At 37.1% G+C, this 20,805-nt stretch overlaps 1 long non-coding RNA gene across 1 annotated transcript; it reads left to right on the top strand.

Moving 5' to 3' along the window:
* Positions 1-827: 827 nt before the first annotated feature.
* LOC122351337 lies at positions 828-18,934 on the top strand. The gene is made up of 3 exons (XR_006251738.1): positions 828-1,274; positions 10,085-10,115; positions 17,316-18,934. It is a non-coding gene; the product is annotated as an uncharacterized LOC122351337 (long non-coding RNA).
* Positions 18,935-20,805: the final 1,871 nt, after the last annotated feature.

The raw sequence follows: 20,805 nt of genomic DNA, 5'->3' as shown, positions 1-20,805 counted from the left end.
CCGATATTTCTGCTTTGTCTCGTGCTATGTCATTTAACATCTCTCTTTCCTGTAAAGTCACTTCTCTCTTCTCTCTTTCCCTCTGCCCGCTATTCTAAAGGAGATGGGGTCGCCTCGGAGTCCAGAGAGGGCAGCACAAGTGTGGCATTGTGGGCCAAAGGAGAGACGGCCATTGTTCCTGCCCGCTGCCTGCCACAGCTGTGCACGAATAAGAGCAGGGACAAACCACAACATATATCAATGTGGAGGCTGTGAGGGATGGTCCACGGGTGTCCACACTCAAAGAAGCCTAGTGTCTTTTAACTAAAAAATGCCAAAGGGCGCACAAATCACTCAAGGTGACGCTTTTATTGCTTTCAATCCACGGGACGAGACAAGAGTAAAAGGAACAGACTCCTGAGGAATAGAAAATGCATTTGTGTGAGAGATTATATCTGTCTATGCATGATTGCATACAGAGTAAAAATATACTTCAATGATAAGTTCAGTTGCTGCTTTAAATTAAATATGTTTAGATTTGCTGTTCAAGTCATTTTAAATTAAATTACATTAAACTGACTTAAATGGAGTTTCGTCTTTTTATATATAAATTAATCATTCTGTAAATTCCATTTCTCTACTACTGAAATAAATATTGAATGCCTGCTTATCAGATGCATTTCTGAACTACATTAAAAACACAGAGGACCCCCCCACCCCAAAAATACTCAAGAATTATTATTAATAATAAAAAAATACGTATATATTTTTATGAATCATCGTGCGAATACCAGAAGATTTTTCCAGTACTGGAAAACTAAAAAGATACATTTTAAAAGCAACTTTAGGCTTTTGTGCATTCTGCCACAATAATGCACAATAATGTCTTCATTTCCATCCTTTTCACATCAAATGTTGATATGCAATTCATTTTGTCATTCGATTAATTACTTGTAATGGAAATATAAATGATAATATATCTTATCTAAATGTCAAATAAGCCTGACTGCATGCAAATAGGGACATGCAACACTCTCAAGTGTCTCCTCTCTATCCAGATCTAGCAAACGATCTTACTGTGGAAAAAGTAAATTGTACATTTTCAGCCTGGGAGACAGAAGAAGGAATGCATTTCCCATGATTCAACATGAAACTAAGTAGAAACATCTCACACTCAACAGGCCGCTGCATCTAGGCTAGTCAATGAACTGGAAGGGAATTGGACATGGTATCTGCAGGATATTGGCAGCGGGCAGGGCCCCCCATGATTGCAGCTGAAAATGAACGACGCTGGGGTAAGTTAGTCTCAGCATGTTCACCCCAAGCATGCCCTTTAAGAGCTGTGAGTGCATTTATCGCTGCAGGAGCACCCTAAGTCCACACTAAGCTTCTCTTCCATAACGTACAGAATTAGCCCGCACTTCTTGCTCTTTCTCATGCTTTTCTTGTGCTCCTGTTATTAGCTACCGCTCTAAACAAATATTGTGGTTGTGGAGTCAGAAGAGATATCCATCCTACAAAATGAGTAAGATAGGGACAGAAAGAGGTTAGGAGCTAGGCTCTTGGACAGGAGAAGAACACTGGGAAAAAAATACTTGTTTTTCTTCAAGATATCATATCTTTTTTTTTTTTTTTTTTTTTGGCCACTAAATATATAAACTACCAATCTGATTTTTTAACGCTTTAGAAAGAAAATAGTGAAATCTTATTAAAATTTAAAATGACTCTTTTCTTTTTGAATATATTTTAATTTAGTCCTGTGATGGCAAAGCTGAATTTTTAGCAGTCATTAGCATTACATGATTTTTCACAGATCATGTATTATTATTATTATTATCAATAATGAAAATAGTTGTTTTACTTAAGATACTGTATATACAGCGGCATTTGTTTATGTGTGTGTGTTTGTTTATTTCCCTGGAATCTTTAATGAATAGAAAGTTCAAAGGAACTGTATATATTTTAGAGAGCAAAGACATATGAAGAATTAATTAGCAAAAACAGATAACTCTGTTTTTAACAATTCTCAAAAATCTTTTTTTATTGTGCATTCCAGTTAATCTTAATCAAACTGCAGTTGGGTTATCTCGACTAGGTTAAAAATAGCTTAACCCCCTATATTATTTTCTACGCTACCAGACAACAAGGGCTAGTGTATAATAAGAGTTTTCACTTGATGAATGCACGTATAGGTTTTTTTCTATTTACAATATTCTGTCATTTGTGAATTAATAACTTAATCATCTGCTAAAAGAGCTTCTAAATACGTGCATAACAAAACGGTGATGTTCGAAATAATGCTTCAATGGCAGATGTTTTAGCAGGGGAATGAACAGATTTTTATTAATGTTTATTGCACCTGACGATGACTGCATAGGAGACCAACTCTGTAATCACACGTGGGACATCTGAGAAATACTTTTCTTCCTCTCAGATTTCCCTCTACTCTCCTGATCAACTTTACGACCAGCATTATATGCATACGATACGACAATTGATCTTTCCATCTCACGTGATGGATCAAATAAAGCTAGTCATTTCTGCTTGTACGTGATCAAGTTTTTGTAATAGTTTGAGGTCCTCTTCTGCGGACCTCACCTTGTGTCACTGCTGTGTTAAAAGCGGCCTTTGGCACTCATGTGGCTGCGCGTACTACAGCGAGCATTGCATTATGGGAGTGGAATCTTGTCAACAGGAAGTTGGATTGTCCACAAGGCCTCGCTCTGTCATTTAAACAGCCTCTCCGTTGTGATACGCTCCTCTGTCCATGTGTGGAAAAAAAAACAGCTGGACATAAAACCTCTGTGTGCGAGTTTGCACACGAGCATGTTTTACTCTGCGAGCGCCACAGATAATGGTGCGATCCTCTTCTACCCCCCTAGGATGCACTTTGGCTAAGAAGCGGGGACCGGGGACAGAGGGGAATCACAGAAAGCGTTATGAATGTGCGTTTGATTTCATACGCCACAGGGGTCCGCGGCACAGTGGGCCACTTGTTGTGCGGCCGCCCAGATGTGCACCCGCCCGCTCGGATGAGGTCCCCCCTCAAAGACGCCCTGTTAGTGCTGCTGTCTGGGGAGACAGTGAGGGGCCCTATCCTCACCTCGCCCTGAGACCGACATACACACACACACACACACACACCTCAGAAATGAATCAGTCCTGTACCAGGCAGAGCAGCAGTGCGGAGGGAAGATTCAATCATTTCAGTGTTCGTGTTTGATTGTGTCGAAGAGCTTGAATGGCAATGTGTGCTGCATAAAGGCAAAACGTGAACAGAGACACGATATATGACCCTGTGTCTGTTGGGTTGCATACTGGAAAGGAACAACAACATATATGTTTAAGAACAATGAATAAGTCAAAGCATGCATCCTCTCTGGGGACACGTGGCGATGAGGATGCAAGTTGTTTGCCAGAGAAATAAAAACCTTCAAGGATAGTGTTCCTCTGTGTTAGGCCAGTGGGAATCTCTTATCTATGTATAATTACACAAGTCTTTACTGTTTTTGTGAAACGCATTAGATGCTTCACAGACGCACTTGTTTTAAGATGGTTATATATTTTGCTGTAGTGTGTCAACAGTTCTAGATCCCTAAACATGAATTTTGCCTTTTAAATATATTGTAATAAGAAGTTGAGATTCAAAAATCCATAGAAGATCTAAGGCAACTTCTCCAAGATGATAGGCAGAAACCTAATTGCAAAACTGGGCACAACTGGACCTTGGAAAATAACTTTTTAAAGGAAAAGGGTGTTTACACAAAATATTGACTTAATGTAGTTTGTGATATTTCCTATTGACACACTAAAGCAAAATAAATAAGTAACTGTCTTAAAGTGTTTTTAAGAAGCATGCAATGGAATGCATTAAATACAAATTAAAATAATGCAATAAGTATTAATTAAACAACAGAAAAAAGGAAACAAAGTTTTAAAAATGAAATGCAATTTGAAATTTCTATCTATCTATCTATCTATCTATCTATCTATCTATCTATCTATCTATCTATCTATCTATCTATCTATTCACACTTATTCACACTTTTACAGTGCATTGAGCACATTTTCATTTTTGCTGTACATCATATCATATGCTGATATGAACTGTTTTCGATTATGCAGAAGTTTATATGGCACAGTAGCTCAAACACAGGCCTGTTCTTCGGAAGACTTGACACATATCAAGAATTAAACACTTTTGGTCTAGGAACAGATATTGAAAAAATAAAAAAATGCAAAAGAAACACGTAAAAAAGGGGGATGGAGCTCATCAAACACATGAATGCAGAATTAACATGATACACCTGACAGTGAAGCATAGAGAGTTTAAATTATGGGATGCCAAAAGTCATTTATAGCAGCGGGAGTGTTTTCACATTTTCTTTTATGTGAGTTATTGATGTGGAGCTCCTGTGAGAAAGAACAACATTGTACCTCCAGGTGTGACAAGATGCTTTTGTGTTCGCAATGATTCCTTTGTCACACACCTTCCCAAAGGAAGGCTAAATGGCCAGTGTCAGGCATTTAAAGGGGACGCTCCCTGCTGCTCGTCATTCATAACTCGATCAATACTCACGAAGGGAGGTTATCGATATGCCACACTTTCACCTAGACCGACGTAAGCTCATAAATGCAGCAACATGTAGACCTCAACACACACACACAGTCCTATTTCCATTGTATACTACTGCTGCTGAAGGAGTGCAAACACTAATTTTAGCTTGCTGATCTTGATAATTATAAAAAAAATATTCAGGGCTGTAAAATAGATAAAAAAAAATTTTATGTGCTAAAATAGAGTTCTGAGTCAATGAAAATTTAATCTAATCTTTGGAACAAATAATATTTGAAATAAAAGGCTTTAGGTTAATTTAAAGCAAAACCATTTTAAATGTATTTAAAATTAATTACGATTCATTAATTCAAATTTAGTGCACAATGCCATGATTGGCATATGATTAGCCCTTTGGCAGCCTTATAATTCACTACTATTTCAAAGGTTGGGGTCAGTTATTCAATAATTAATGAAATGTATACTTTATTTATAAAGGAGGCATTGAATTAATTTTATTTTATTTTCATGAAAAAAAAATGATAATTTTAATTATTTTTAACAAAAACAGTTTTCACATTCAAAAAATGATTCTTGAGCACCAAATTAGAATATTAAAATAATTTTAGAAGGATCATGTGACTAATGAGCAATGAAAAACAAGTATGGCTGCATGATATTTAGGTTTTCCAGCACAGGAATAAATAGCATTTTATTATTAATATTATATATTATTATTAATATTATTTTTATTTTAAATTATAATAATGTTTCAGAATATTGTCCTTTTTCAATCAAATATATATAGCCTTATAGTGAGCAAAAGTGACTTTTTTTTTTTAAATAATAAAAAAAAATTCCTATACCAATCCCAGCATTTTGAATGTGAGTGGACATTAATATAATAGTATAGTGTAAAGTTCTGGACCCGGTGCCAAAACACACACTGCCATAATTTACTTAGAATTTGTTGATGTCAGTGTTTTTTTGGAAAGTGGAACATATATTAGTTTAGGAACATGACTGCACGGTTCATGTGGAAATGTAGTGTGACTGCTCTTCCTGGGACGTATAGTGACCCAGATAAAGAGAATGCATTATTGATGCACAACGAGGGGCCTTTTTATCTGTGCGATCAATTTGATGCATTCACTCAGGGTCTGTCTCTACAGTGCTACAGGACACCTGCTGAAGCTTTAATATCTGACCAGTCGATATCTGTAGCCTTTCACACCACAGAGAGAGATGGACCACTCTGTAGTCAACCTCTGCCAGGTCTTGGGAAGCTGTGGACATACAGTAGTGAACGTCATCTCTCTGTGCTGTCTATAAGGAAGTACAGTTATTTTATGCATACAGTTTTTTTTAATCATACACAATGAATTGTATATACACTATATACTCTTCTGCAGGTAAGAAGACTGAGCTGAAATGACCATTTGAATGAGCAAAATTCAATCAGCATTTAACCACAGCTTGTTGTTTAGCATAGAAATCAATTGGTTAAAATACTATGTGAAATAGAAACTCACATGTTCTCACATGAGGTTGAGAAATTAATGTCAGAATTTTCATTTTGTTTGAACTACCTTTTTAAACACAAATAAAATATTAATATGGTATTCATATAAATGCAATCATTTCACATCTTCTGCCATGTAACACAGACACACAGTCACAAAAAATAGATCAAAGAAGGTTCTTTTCACGGTATGTTATTTCCAAACAACCCAGCCATATACTAAAAAGGCAGTGACAAAGAACTTTGTCTAAAGTGGCTCTCATCTTTCAAGATGGGAATACAAATTGTCCCACAAGCTTTTACATTTTTCAGAAATGTTTTCCTGCGGGACAGGTTAAAGTGAAACTGCAAACTAAACAAACACAGCGGTGCAGGCTCAAACATTCTCCTGTCTGAGTGAGTCAGCTGACAGGACGCGAAGAAAGGCTGCAGGTCTCAGATGAGTATATTTCAGTGTACATATCGATTCCATTAGGAATAATAGCAGTATTCTTTATATTTGCTTAATGGCTGTTAAATATGTGATTAATATTTTTGTCTGATCACACGAGACAGATATGCACAAGACCTCATTGATTACGTTGATCATATTGTGGTGATGTATTGGTGACATCAAACAGAAGACACACTCTAAGAACTCTATTTATAACCATTAGCAGCGGCAGAGCCTAACCTAGGCGTGACCTTTGTCAATTAACTACTGTGCAGCGATTATAGCTGATTAGCCTGACAGTAAGCGTCTATGAGTCTCCGTAGTCATTAAACAGTGGCATTTCTCCCAGCAGCATGAGACCCGGCACTCCAGGCAAGCAGTGACGGATGACACGGTTCAGGGCTTCAGGGGTGTTTCGTGCGACCTTCGAAATAGTAAAGGGGGCAGTGTGGACGGTGTCTCTGTGTAAGTTAACAGAGCGAGTGATTCATGCGCTTTTTCCAAAGAGGCATTCTGTGAGCGACACAACTCTAAGGGCACTTGTAGATAACAACCTGAGCGTTGTCAGAGAGCACCATTGTTGGGGATTTTGGCTGAAATTAGCCAGGACCTTCTGGTCATGTGAACCGACCGCAACTGCCAAAAAAGGTCCAAGTGTTTAGCGCTCGAACGCGTTTGAAATGCAGACGAGATGTCTTATCCCACCGTGACGAATGAAATCGGGTTAATAAAAAAATATGATGCAATGATCCTCAAAAAACAGCAGCTGAAAACAGGTAAACGTAATGGTACAGAGCCTGATTTTTTTTTTTTTTTGGTGCCATGAATGCAAGGAACAAAACAGAATCGAGCGATTTCGAAATGGGAGCAAAATTCCAACGCATCTTTCAGCCCAACAAAGCGATAAGCACAAGTGCGCAGCCAAACAGTGTCATGAGTAGAGTGAATAGGATTGCTCTTCTATCGCCTCTCTTCTCCCAAAACCGAGCTGACAACCTCCGGCGACGCTTTCCATTCAAGCTTAGCAGAAACACGTTTTCATTTCAATATCACTGAGTGGGCTGGGACGGCCTTTGATGTCTACCTAGCCGGTACCTTGTGGGTAATCTAGCCCTTGGATTAAGCCATTTCTAAAACGTTTTTCCCCTCCTCTCTTCCACGGCCAAGATTGCCATCACTGCCTCCGTAATCTTTTGTAACAGAAGCTAATGCAGAAACACCTGCCACACAAGCCGGGCACATCCAGTCCTGTCGTCGTAAGCAGATTACATTCTGCAATGCCAGGTATTTGAGGAATATTCATGTCGCTAAGTGCTTATGTAATGAGTCATAAAGCGCTATAGGCTCCCCCCTTCCCCCCCAACACTCCCTTAGTTGTTTTTGAGTTGATCTCATCCCCATAAATGAGTGAGCCTTTGGGGCATTGTTTGGGTTGAAATCCCTGGCCCATGCCAAGAAGTGAAATTGCTGCGCCTCGGGGGTCTTGGAGACAAACTCAAGAGCCAATCCTCTGACTTGCTGTTGTTTCACTGGTAGTCTTGTGATGTGATGCTTATTAGGAGCATGATGTTTTGATAACAACTCCACATGTTATTAATCATATTAACAGGACACAGAAGACTGAAAAGAGCAGTTTACAATACAAGTAAATGTGCTTTGAATCACTTCAGCATATAGAATTTACTGTGGCTTGTCGCTTGCAGAAGAATAAACCAAATGTTCCAAATTGCGTACAGTACAAAATCATTTAAAAGTTTTGAGTTTGGAAGATTTTTAAAATGTTTTTAAAAAAGGAAGTCTGTTAGATTGTTTATTTAACACAGCACCATAATATTGTGAAGTATTATTTAACTGTTTTCTGCTTGAAAATACTTGTCAAAAAGTACTTTATTAAAAATATTTTCTGCAGAAATAGCTATTAAATGTCAGAAATAACTATGAAGAAAGACAAGGATATTTTAAAGTGTATTATATTTTAGTATTTTCTTTTCTCTTTTATTTACAACAGATAAGTAACATGATCAAGTTATTAAACGGCAGTGAAGGTAAAACTCTTTATATTCAATTTATAAACGAATTCAGTAAAATTCATATTATAATCAAAACTGCGTGCAGCAAAAGCCATTTGGACTGATTTATCTTCCTAAAATATTTCTTTCGTTTATGATAAATAAAGAGCAAAGTCCCGTTCTTCAGGCACTGGTTATTCAAATGATGCTACAGCATGTTATAACTCGAGCTCTGAGCTGTAGCCTAAATCTCAAGACATATCTCTTCTGCAAATCTGACACAGGAGGAGACAGAACTGAAGCAAAAGGAAATCTGGAACAAAAGTGAAGCCATCTTTTCAAACAACAGCCTGTGGCTCCTTTCACTTGGCATCTTCGAGACGCATCTGATCCTTTGCTTTGTTTAAAGCCAGAGCGTCTTTAAAAGTGGATTTATTTGTTTGAGGTTGTTTCTCTATTTATTTCTGTATTTACCAAGATCATCCAGTTCTGGGAGGGAAGGGGATGGTGGGTTTTGTCAAATCCTAGAAGGTTTCTTGGCATGGGCACAAACACAACTTGATGACTTACAAAAGACAAAGATGGTTAGTTAGCGACTGTCTGCTCAGGGGTTATTGTGATGGATTCACTTCCCCGATCAATTCTACTTTCAAAAGTTCAACGGGAATGCAGGCCTGTAACTGAGGGAATAAATACTTAGCGGAGACAGGAAACAATAACAGGATGTCCTTCATTTTGCCTTCAAGATTTATAAAAACAACAAGGTAGATAAGCCGGAGGATCAAGGGAATAAACAATTGTGCAGTGGAGCTGAGAGCCATTAGATCAAATAGCTTTAATTACCTGATTACGGTGAGCTAGAGCTGACTAGCTTTCTCTGGAACGCTGACTGCATGACTAAATTAGCGGAAGAGATAAGGTACAGCGCCAGATCTGCTCCACCTTACCTAATCTCGATCAGGTTTACCATCAACACTGCCGGTGACTCAGTTTCTGTTGCATAAGTGTGGTGGAAATGCTGTTTTTCAGCTATTTCTGGACTGATCAAACCCTATTAAGATAAGGAGGGCTGTTACAGGATCTTTTAATGTTTAGGACAGACTTTGAGAACAGAGCGGGTTGTTTAAGAGGGATAATTGCTATTTTATACTTTCCCATGATAAAGGCTGGCAGATCTCATCAAGTCAACAGTAACTGGCAGTGGCAGAGTTTCGTTTGGGCACATTTGCATCAATCCACTTGCGATACATTTCAGATGTCTAATGTTCAGATGTCTAAAAGATAACAACAATAGAAGCATGTATTAAAAACGAAGGGTAACATTTTAGAATAGGAACACTTATTTACTATTAACTACAACTTTTCTAATCTAAAATTCCTAATCTGCTGCTTATTAATAGTTAGTAAGGTAGTTGTTAGGTTTAGGTATTTGTTGGGATTAGGGATATAGATAAGGCATTAATATGTGCTTAATTACTATTAATAAATGGCTAATATCCTAATAATGTGCAGGCTAATAAGCATCTAGTTAAACTAAAATGCTTGTGTCATTTAATCATTGTATCTGTTCTTTTTTTTCGTTTCAGGACTGTCAAGCTAATGCCAAGTTTGATGAAGGTGTGTATCATGTTTGCCCCCTCACTTGCATTCTTCGCAAACGACCCTTTGACCTCAAAATGAAGCCATCCAAAGGCCCAGCGACGTAGACACATTAAATATTTTCTTTGTCTTACTTTTGTTCGCAATTGTTTTCCAGTAGCGATTGGATGTTCATTCATCCTGTGTTGTGCTTTGTTAGATAAAGTCCCCGCGTCCCAACAAAAGCATCTTGGAGATACGTGAGGATTTTGGTGTCCTGTAACTATGTTTGTTTGACTGATGGGTGTTGTCCGAATGATCTCAACTCTTGCGGCTTATGGTCTGTTTTTCATTTTTGCTGAATCTGATTTAGCCCGGGGTATGTGACATTCATTCTTGACATAACATTTTCTTTTTTTAAAACCTGCATCACGTGTTTATCTCGTCTCGACGTACACAGAATCAAAACTAACTCTTAGTGGAGCAGAGGAAACAAACCAGAGCCTGTGCTCTTTCCTTCCCTCATGCCACGCTGTCAATATTCAATCCCCAAATACTGTACATCTCTTTTGAGGGCAGTATTTGCATCAATGATTTTGCCCCATGTCAGTTTCTCACAGCTGACAGCGGTGACTGCTGAGGAGTTTGACTTCAGCCCTGTGGATTTTTTCCTGACAGAGGTCAGACCCTGGTGTGACAGTCAGATTTACAGTCTGGTGACAGCTTCCCCGTAGATCAGATCACCAGGGATTGATTTTGAGCTTACGTCTGGATGGAAGTGATTTCACTGGCTTAACTACTTCTATGTGCATGTGAACTGTACTTTAGTTACAAACTATATATAATATATGTGTGTATGTATATATATATATATATATATATATATATATATATATATACATACACACACAGTGCTTTTTGGTTTGTAAATAAATCAACATATTTAGCCAATTGAAGGTTATGTTCAATGTTAAAAAAGAGCAACATTCCAGAACAAAGTAACATTACAGAGGACAATTATTAAGATCTTTATTTTAGATTACTGTTGTCAGATATTGTCTTACATCGTATCTTGATGTGTCATGTTGCCTTAATTTGTAGAAATATTTCACACGTAAATGAAAATTCTGTCATGTACTCACACTCATATCGTTCGGACCTATATGACAATTTTTCTGCAGAACACAAAGAAGACATGAATTATGAAGAATTTGGGGAATTCTCTGCAGTTCTGGTTACCACTGATTTCTGTTGTACAATCAATCAAAATAAACGAATAAAGGCAAATTAAGGCAACATCTCCAAGTAAGATATTCAAGTTCTCATAACAGTAATAATAAAAAAATAATTATTCATAAAAATATAATATTATAATTAATAATTTTCTCAGTACCGTTACTTTGTTACTTTTGCCAATTAGAATTTTAAAATCAATTAAAATAACATCATAATGTTGTTAATCAATAAATAATATCTGAACATGCAAACCTGTGGGATCAAGTTCATAATTGTGATCTACTGTTCAACAACAACAGAATAAAAAACAAATAAACAACAACCCTTTCACTATGCTGCTTTTTTATGCTGCAGTGTATGCTGGAAGCTTGTAAACATTTTAAGCAATTAGCAACATTTGCTCAGAGTTTATTGAGACAACTGTTTTTTAACTTGTGTTTACTGTATGTCAATTATTCAGGTTCTATATTATTTGATTGTACATTGGATAACACAACTGTGACAAGTTATAAATGATCAGTTCACATAGTTTCACTTTAAAAAGGTCTTCACAGTTTTGTGTGTGTCTGTGTCTTAGGTGTTTACTTTTAAAAGCTGATTTTTCTGTCCCTCAGTCTACATTACATTACACATTGATAAGCAGACTCCCAGTTGTGTCCTCAGGTTCAAGTTGAAACGCCAGTGTGTGTGGTGCAATGTAAGCAAAAGACTGAAGTTCTGCCTTGAGATAGGAAAGGCCCAGGCAATTAGGCTGTTTCATGTCACTGGACTGTGTCTGTTTCCCCCTCTGGACACTTCTGAGTACCGCTTAAGACACCTAAACGCCGTGGAGTAGGGAATAGAGCAGGGATAATGTCATTTAGATTGAGGAACCGTGACTGGGAGTAGTTTTGGATCAGATAATGGTCTCCATAAAGGAACATTATTCCACATCAGCATGAGTCAAGCTCTTGCCCGATGTTAGCTGGCCTGATATCTTTTACATGGGATATAAACAGGAGATATTCTACCGAGGCATCAGTTATCAGATATTCAAAAATGAAGATTAAAAATTCTCAGGTTAAATTGTAGTTCAATTACATTCCATAAACAAACGTTTCATCTTAAAAAACACACGTATCTGTTTAATTTCCTGTGCCTACCCACCCACCTTAAACTGTCTCGTGGGACAGAGGAACAGAAGATGAGCGGGGAGGAGGCTGTCTGTATCTTCTCGCAGGGTGACACAGGCCCTGAAGAATTCTTAGGAAATGCTGCCAAGCTCAAGATCTGTGTTTTTGTCTCCGTCTATTTAACGTCCATGTCTTTGACATGAGGTCAAATGAAGTCATATAACGACCAAGTTAATGAATCTGATGTAGAGATAAAAGGTTTGATTGTTCAGTCATGGGAGGTCTGCAATCTGTTTACTACTTACTGTGAACACCATTGAAGCTGTGCAAATGATGGCAGTGGAAATTATATTTGAAATATTTTATATTTCTTTTTTTTTTTTAATATTAATAAATCTGCCAAACTATTTTTGCTATTGTTGCTAGAGCCAATGATATATACAAATAAATAAATAAATAAATCTGTTCATAACCCATATTTAGTTGGATGGAAGTATATACTTTTTATATACTTTTTATATACTTTATATACTTTATATACTTTTCAGTCTTTCTGTTGGCTTACATAATGTCACAACTATATTTTGAAATATTAACAAGAATCACTTGTTTGTATTTATTATATATAAATCCATATCTTTAAAAACTTAATTTTCAAATGTTAAGACTAAATTCTAAGACTTTTTTTTATCTGAAACATGGGAGGGAAAAACAAGGTACTCAGAAACAAGTAGTATTAAACGAACAAGTCATGGTAATACAATTCAAAGAGCGTTCAAAAAAGAATAATAAATCAGTTATTGTTGGACATAAATGCCAGAAGCTGAAGAGATCCATTGTTATCATTATTTCTCATAAATATAAGTAGTACAAAGGGAGTCAGATTTATGAATGTATTATGTTGAAATAATATTATTCTATAATATAATAAAATGTATAATAATTTAATCAAATTTATTATTCCCAAACTTTAGTAAAGTAACAGTAACATAGTCTATTTTTCACCAAAACTGATACGCTCTTGAAAGTTACATTTGACAGAGCAAAGTCTGCAGAAAATTCTGTCTGTACTCATTTTATTAGAAACACTGAACTTCAATACACAGTAACAACTATTTTTTTCCTTCATTTAACAGAAATGCCTATTGGCCCAATACTTTTCCCTACTTTTTCTTTCCTGGTAACACTTTGCATTTACACATTAATGTACATGTAGTACACTGCACATTAATATGACACATGAACACTGTAATGTAAAATGTGACCTTTTTATGTTCCCAAATCCATGATGTATCACAACTGTCTAGATAGATCTAGTTCCTGATGGGGTGAAGAGAGAGCTGTAAGGCCATTCAACACCACTTGCACTTAAAAAGAAATACAAGCCGACAGTAACATTCCCCTCGTAAACATTTATGAAAGCAGAGCGTTTGTCTTGAGAAAGGCAGGACGCAGACATTTTCACAGAAATATAATATCCGTTATCACAGTTTCCTATTTGTCCCACATTATATTGGTGGAAGGTTGTGGCACCTGTGATTTTTCTTTTCTGTTTGAGATAGAACAGGACTCGAGAAAACAGAGTAAGTCTTAAGTGGGACTATGAATCCTTATCTGATGTTACAAGTACTTGAAATATGAGATCATATCCAGATCCAGCAACTACGGAGAAGTGGGACAAAACAGGGAACACATATCTGCCAGTATGGTATTGGTTTGCTTTGTGTCAAGGCTCATTATATTTATTGTTTTATCTTTACATGTTGGTAACTTCAGCCATGTTATTGTAGACTGACCCTGTAAGGTAGTACATGAAAATGTACATGGGGAGGGGAAAACCTGGATACTAAAATAAATGTCCGTGGCTTATACCTTGTCTCATAAATTATGAATGTAGGAAAGTGGTTTCATCAAAAGGTGACCTATAGCGTAAAACAAACTTGAAGCAAACGCTGACCGCCTTTCACTCCACAGATAAGTGTTTATGTAACGTTCACGTTGTGAGGTTAAATGAATGTCAAAAATCCAAACGGCAAAGCTGCATAAGTGAAAAAAGCCTATTAGGACAGGGAGTATTTTTATCTATCATATTGCATAGAGGAAAACAATGGTAAACAGGCAGACACATCTGTCCCCAGCTTATCTGTGTATTATGACGCACTTAACCAACATGCCTAATGCACACATCACCGGTGCCTGGTAAAGCCTTCTGTAGCTGGACTTAATGATACTTAGCAAAGGTCCTGTTTTATAGGACGCTCACCACGAGCATTTACTGTAAGCTTTATGGACTGACAGGTCATGGATTGGTGGCTGGCAGATATTTTTCACTGATGCGTTGTAATTTTAATTGTGAATTAAAAAGATTTTTTTATTACGACTCTAAGTGAATTAGAGATATATTATTAATATCGGGGGGAGATAAGAAGTTCAACATTAAGAAAAAAAGTTTGTCAGTCCTTTCCATTTCCTGTTCTCCAATATAAAACGCACTTTCTATCTGTCTGTCTGTATCTATCTGTCTATCTATATCTGTCTGTCTGTTGCTAAATAAATAGAAATAAAATAAAACAACAGAACAATGTAAAGATAGCAAGACAGATGGATAGACACTATAACTTTTTTCAAACTTTGTGTTACATTTTTGGTAGCGCTTTATTTTACCGTCCTTTTTCCATGTATTTACTATGTACTTACAAGTACTTAGTACCGGTATTTACAAGTACTGGTGTATGTACCAATTAGTTAACATACAGAATATGTAATGCGGTACTCAAGTTGGAGGGTATAAACATGGACCAGGGTACTTGTTACTTTATTGAGTAATTGATGGTAGATGGCACATAGTAAGTATATAGAAATAGGACTGTAAAATAAAGTGCACCATTTTACTCAGGATTTACCAGTTTTTCAAACTTTGTAAGCACTGCTGTGGAGAGAAATGCAACATTAACAAACACTTGTTTGTAAGTACTACATATTTATCACGTATATACCAAGTACAGTATGTGTCTTGATTGGTACCACATAATAGCACATTTTTCCGTAGGTGCTACACATTTACCATGTAGATATCAGTAGTATGTACAGTAATGTGTTACCATATACGGATACTGTAAGGACGTGCCTGTTTGTACCTACTTTTTTGTAAGTACTACATATTTACCATGTATATGTAAGTATGTAATTAGTTACTATGTATGGGCACTACCTGTAAGTGGCTGTTCTTACCCACACTAATTACCATGCATGTATGTGTTGATGATGTACAGCACTTTCTTATTCATTACAATGTACATACACCTCAGGTAGATATTTATCATGTATGTACCAGGAAAGTACATGTATTGTAAAATACAGTGCTACCACATTTGCTGTCCTTTAAATAACTTTATAATCAAAGACTTTTTTATTCTTTTTTTTTTTAAATGACAGGATAATTGTTTTATTGATGAAGGGTTTCACATCACTAACCGCTCATCCAGAGGTCATAGGTCAAAGAAAAAATAGATCAGGGAGGATTTAGGGTTGTTGTTGAACAGCTTTTATGATTATGCCAATCAGAATTTGCAAACGAACAAGTAAATTCCTGCAGGAGCTTTCCAAATTAAGAAAACAACCTGAAACGGAAAGATTAGTCTCTGTCTGATCTCCTCTCATTTGAACTGTTATTTCAACCATCTTCATTTTCCTGTGCCAATGGTGAAACAAATGTTCCTGTTAAACATTCCAGGATTCATCCATATTTAATTACTCCCACCTTCATTAACATACGACTCCTTTTAATGAAGAAAGTGTTACATTTATTCACACCAAATGGCAATTCTGCCTTTGATGATCTCAACAATTAGAGAACATCAAAGCCTAGGTTGTGCAAACTTGGATTCTCATTTGCATAATTAAACCAACCTGTAGACAGTAAAAAGATGAACATTTGAAATGGAAAGTGGAATTATATTTATGCTGCTTATGAAATAATTATGTACCTTGTACTCAATTAAGAATTTGGTAATTAACTTGTAGTTTAAACATAACCAAGAAATTTGTTTAGCTTCTCTGTATTGAAATAGTGATGTTGCTTTTGGCATGTCTCATTCCTCACAGTTAAATGAGAAATCTTTCATCTTTTAAGACATTTTTAATGACAGCTGAAATAGTTCATGACAAAGATAGATTGAGATTTGTTTCACAAAATAACCTAATGTCTGCAGATTTTCATACTAATCTCTTATCAGAGGTGTTCTAACAATGTCTATTCACCAGCACTATTTTATTTTCTGTCTCACACATTCACAAAGCCTACTTATGTGCACACAATAACTCACTTGATTAAAAAATACTGAGTGTATTCCACATTTATAGACACATTTCTGACCATATTACGAACTAAAATTATTTATAAAGGAGCAAACTCTAAATTATATATTTTTAAAAAGCAATAAGCTTTTGATACTTGATTGTCATCAAAGGGGTTATTATTGGTGGACAAGTGCAAGGTTTCTGAAACGAATCTTTCAGAATGAAATCAATACTTAAGTCACTCAAATATCTGCATTATATCAGGCATCATAAATATCATTATGTCAGTACTACAATATTCAAGCCATATTGCAAAAGAAAAATAATACTTTCTTTATCACTCATACACTTGATGTTCTAAAGTTTTGGGACAGTTATAATATAGTTTTATTGAAAGTATTTATTTATTGAAAGTAATTATCATTATTATTATTCTAAATAAAAAATTATTTGAATGGTAATTCGAGTGTACAAATGAAGTGCACATGTGAACACAAAACAGAAGACAATCAGAGTCTTCTATCTGCATACCACAATACTTGTTACCTCTTATTTAAAATAACAAATGCATATTTTTGTTTTTTATTTTTAGGAAGCCAAAGCTTCTCTTCTCCAAAGTGTAAAGAAAACCCACACGACTGACAATACATCTCAGAGATGACCGAACACTACACATCGTTTCATGCCTCTTCCGTGTCTAGCATATTCAAAAAGGAAAGTTCAGGAACTTGTTGTGTTTGGCCTTTGCTCTCCATCCATCCCCTGTTCAAAATCAAACCGGCGTTCTGGTTGTGACCTGTTCTCTACTCTCCACTGTCGACTCTGTTAACATTAGCCAAACTAATGAGGCAGCGCTCCTTATCTGCCTCCCTCCTTTCTTGACATGAGCGTCCTGCACACAGTTCTCTCGCAGTCATCGCTCCTCTTTGCGTCAGCTCCCGCAAGTCGGGGAGTCGAACCCCTCCGGCCCTCGCTCTTCGTGGGAACAACATGCCCCCCCCCCACCTCCCCAATGGACCTTAGGCCTTGTCATCTTTAAACCTTCAAACAACACCCGAGTCACCCTCCCCCTTCCCACGGTTAAAATAAATTGTCCTTAGTGTAGAGGCGGCTGTCTGAAGCTTGCAAGTTAGGCCTTCCTGTCTTCGGGATTTTGGAAGCCCTCCCCTAGAGAGTAAGAAAGACTTTGTGAGAAAGATGAGAGAAAAGAGGAACGGGAAAAGAGAGCAAATGAGAAGAAGGTGTTGTAATTCCTGCCCACTCTTGAATCAGGACAGCGCCCACACACTTTTTCTCAAGCCCCCACGTGCACCGATGGCTGGGGTGATATAGCACGGGACAGGGTGTGTGTGTGTGTGTGTGTGCTGTAATGACGGTGAGGTGGCGTTTAATGGCTGGCCAAAGTATCCTCGTGGGCGACTGCCGTTCCCATGCCCTGCTGCATTCCTCCCTCAGATCCCAGACGCGTTCTTTTGCTACTATTTATTTTTCCTTCCCCCTACGTGGAGGCCAGGATGTACAACGAGTGCATTACCAGTGACCTGAGTGGGAGGGGAAACAGTGGAGCCCTCCTGAACACAAATGGACACACACTCACACACACACACACATTTAAATGCTGCCATTAGTCCGGCCCCCAAGGGGTTATGCTCTCCTTTTAACACAGCGGTGACACTGCATGTACTGCGCTCTGGGTAGTTCTGGAGCAGATTGACCTATCTTTAGGTCTGGGTGATTATCTTTTCCCCATTTTCTGAAGTATTGATGAAATTATGCATCAAATGTTCAATGAAAGGTTGTTTCTTTGACTTTGTTGGTGATAACAATAGGCAAAAAATGTATATCATCAATAGAATTAATCCAATTATACTGCTGTTGAAGATATGACGATGTTTAACAATGCACAAGGAACAAGGAAAATCTCAAAGAATGATTCTTTTAAATTATATAATCATAGCCATATCATAGATCATAGATTCTGAGACTGACCTGCTTGAGCTGCACAAGCTGAAGGTTGTGAGTGAATGAACAATGGCAAGCTGAAATGCTTTTAGTCACAGAGATCACAAGAAACATTTAAAAAATCTTACTGACTGCAAACATGTTGAACCGTAGTGTATATTATTGAGTATCTATCTACAAAAAATATGTAAATGTAATATGTATATGTAAATATTCCTCTGAAGGCTAAGCAGAAAGTCCTGTCTTCAGTTTCACATGATCCTTCAGAAATCATTCTAATATACTTTTTTTTTTTTCAAGAAATTTGAGCATTAAAAAATTGTTGGGTGGCTTTATAACTTTGTAGAAAGTGTCATTTTATTTTATTTTTCTGTATTGTCGTTGGTGAAAACAGTATGTGTCATTTTTTAATACATTTTATTCATCCTTTCTAAATCAAATATGAAGTATAAAATATAAAAAAATTGATTGAACAATAATGTAATATTATAGTTAGCATCTGTACAAAATCAGGCAAATGCACAAGCGATGCTGAACTACATAACAGTCAGAATGTTTAAGTCAAAGTGTAAATCCAATATTTCTGTCTATATAGAATGAAACACGGGCACTGAATATCGTAAGAATAACAAATTTACAATATTTTATTACAATAGGCTTTCCCATGTCTGGCCCCTAACAAGATGTATAGCTCACTTGCCAGTGTTTCTTACTTCAATCTTTAATTCTTTAGTACACTGCCTTGACGGCATCCCTGAATTGTTCACGCATGTAGCACTGAGGTCTGTAACTTGTGGGCTGAGCCCAGAGTGGCACTGCGAGGGCAGCGCTGATATGCATCTGCACATCTATATCATGATGGCCAGGGGCTTAGCCACATCACAGTGAGGGAGATTATCAGCCATGATAAAGGTGAAAGAGCTTTAGGCCTTTGGCTTTAGGACAGTAAGATCTTAATTTCCCTTTCTTTCCATTTCAATGCTGATAATGGGTTATTTTATATTACTGCATGCCATATGTTCAGTAGCTGCTGATGGACAGGGCTGTATTTGAGATAAATATGTAAAATAATATGTTTGGAATAATTCAATATGCCTGCGATCCAAAATACCAACATATTGATAACTTGATGAATCTATGAATATAATTTATGCTCATTTTGAATCCAGGAATATGACTCCATCTATAATTTCATGGAAATGAATGCACATATATTTAGTAAATGCAGTTTTTAAGTCACACTGTGAAATATAAGCTTGCAATTTCAAAACACATAATACAGTCATATTGCGAAAAATATAAGCTCTTAAGTGCGAGTCACATTTTGAGATACAAAGTACTAATTACGAATATAGTTGCAATTTCAGTACAGCCATATTGTGAGATATAAAGTCATATTGTGAGAAATACAGTCAAAGTGTGAGATACGGAGTCAAACCGTGATATAGGTGTGACATTAAATGTCTTTAAATAAAACCCTCAGGCCTACTGCAGATATGTTCTGGCCAGTACACATTTCAGGAGACAAAACAATAACAAGAATACAATGACAGTCTTGTTACAGGGCACAGATTCATCCAATCAGCAAGGAAAAGATACTCTAAAACACGAAGAGCATCTAAAAAGGAAACAGGCCTAAATCCCCGGCTCATGAGTTCTTCCTGAGGCTCTTCTCCCTGGGAAAGCACGGGGCAAGCCAAACACCCCGAACTTTCTCAAAGCCCTCACAATCTGCAGATCTGACAGGCCCACTTCCTGTCGGGGGAACTTCCCACCTCTCCCTGCTGGAGAAGAACAGGATGCAAGGACCCCCTAGGTGATCCAAAACGTGGAGAGGACATCGCTCTGGGGGCCCTGTACAGAGCTATCATAACACACTGCAGATTCACACGTTCCTACCCCTCCAACCCGGGCCGTACTTTCTCACAGAGTTTGCGATGCGCTGGTTTGTGTACGGCGGCCTCTCAAACAAGAGGACCGCCGCCTTTTCACCCCTCAGAAATTATTGTTCTTTCCTTGTCTATTATTTCAGCCAAAGACGCCGATGGACCAGGCTTGTTTTTTCTTTTTTCTCCCTCTCACTTACTGTCTCTCTGTTTTTAAATGACCAATTATCTTGA

This window comes from Puntigrus tetrazona, chromosome 9 (assembly GCF_018831695.1).
Source record: "Puntigrus tetrazona isolate hp1 chromosome 9, ASM1883169v1, whole genome shotgun sequence".
In the NCBI taxonomy this organism is placed as follows: Eukaryota; Metazoa; Chordata; class Actinopteri; order Cypriniformes; family Cyprinidae; genus Puntigrus; species Puntigrus tetrazona.
This window is presented reverse-complemented; position numbering and strand designations above follow the sequence as displayed.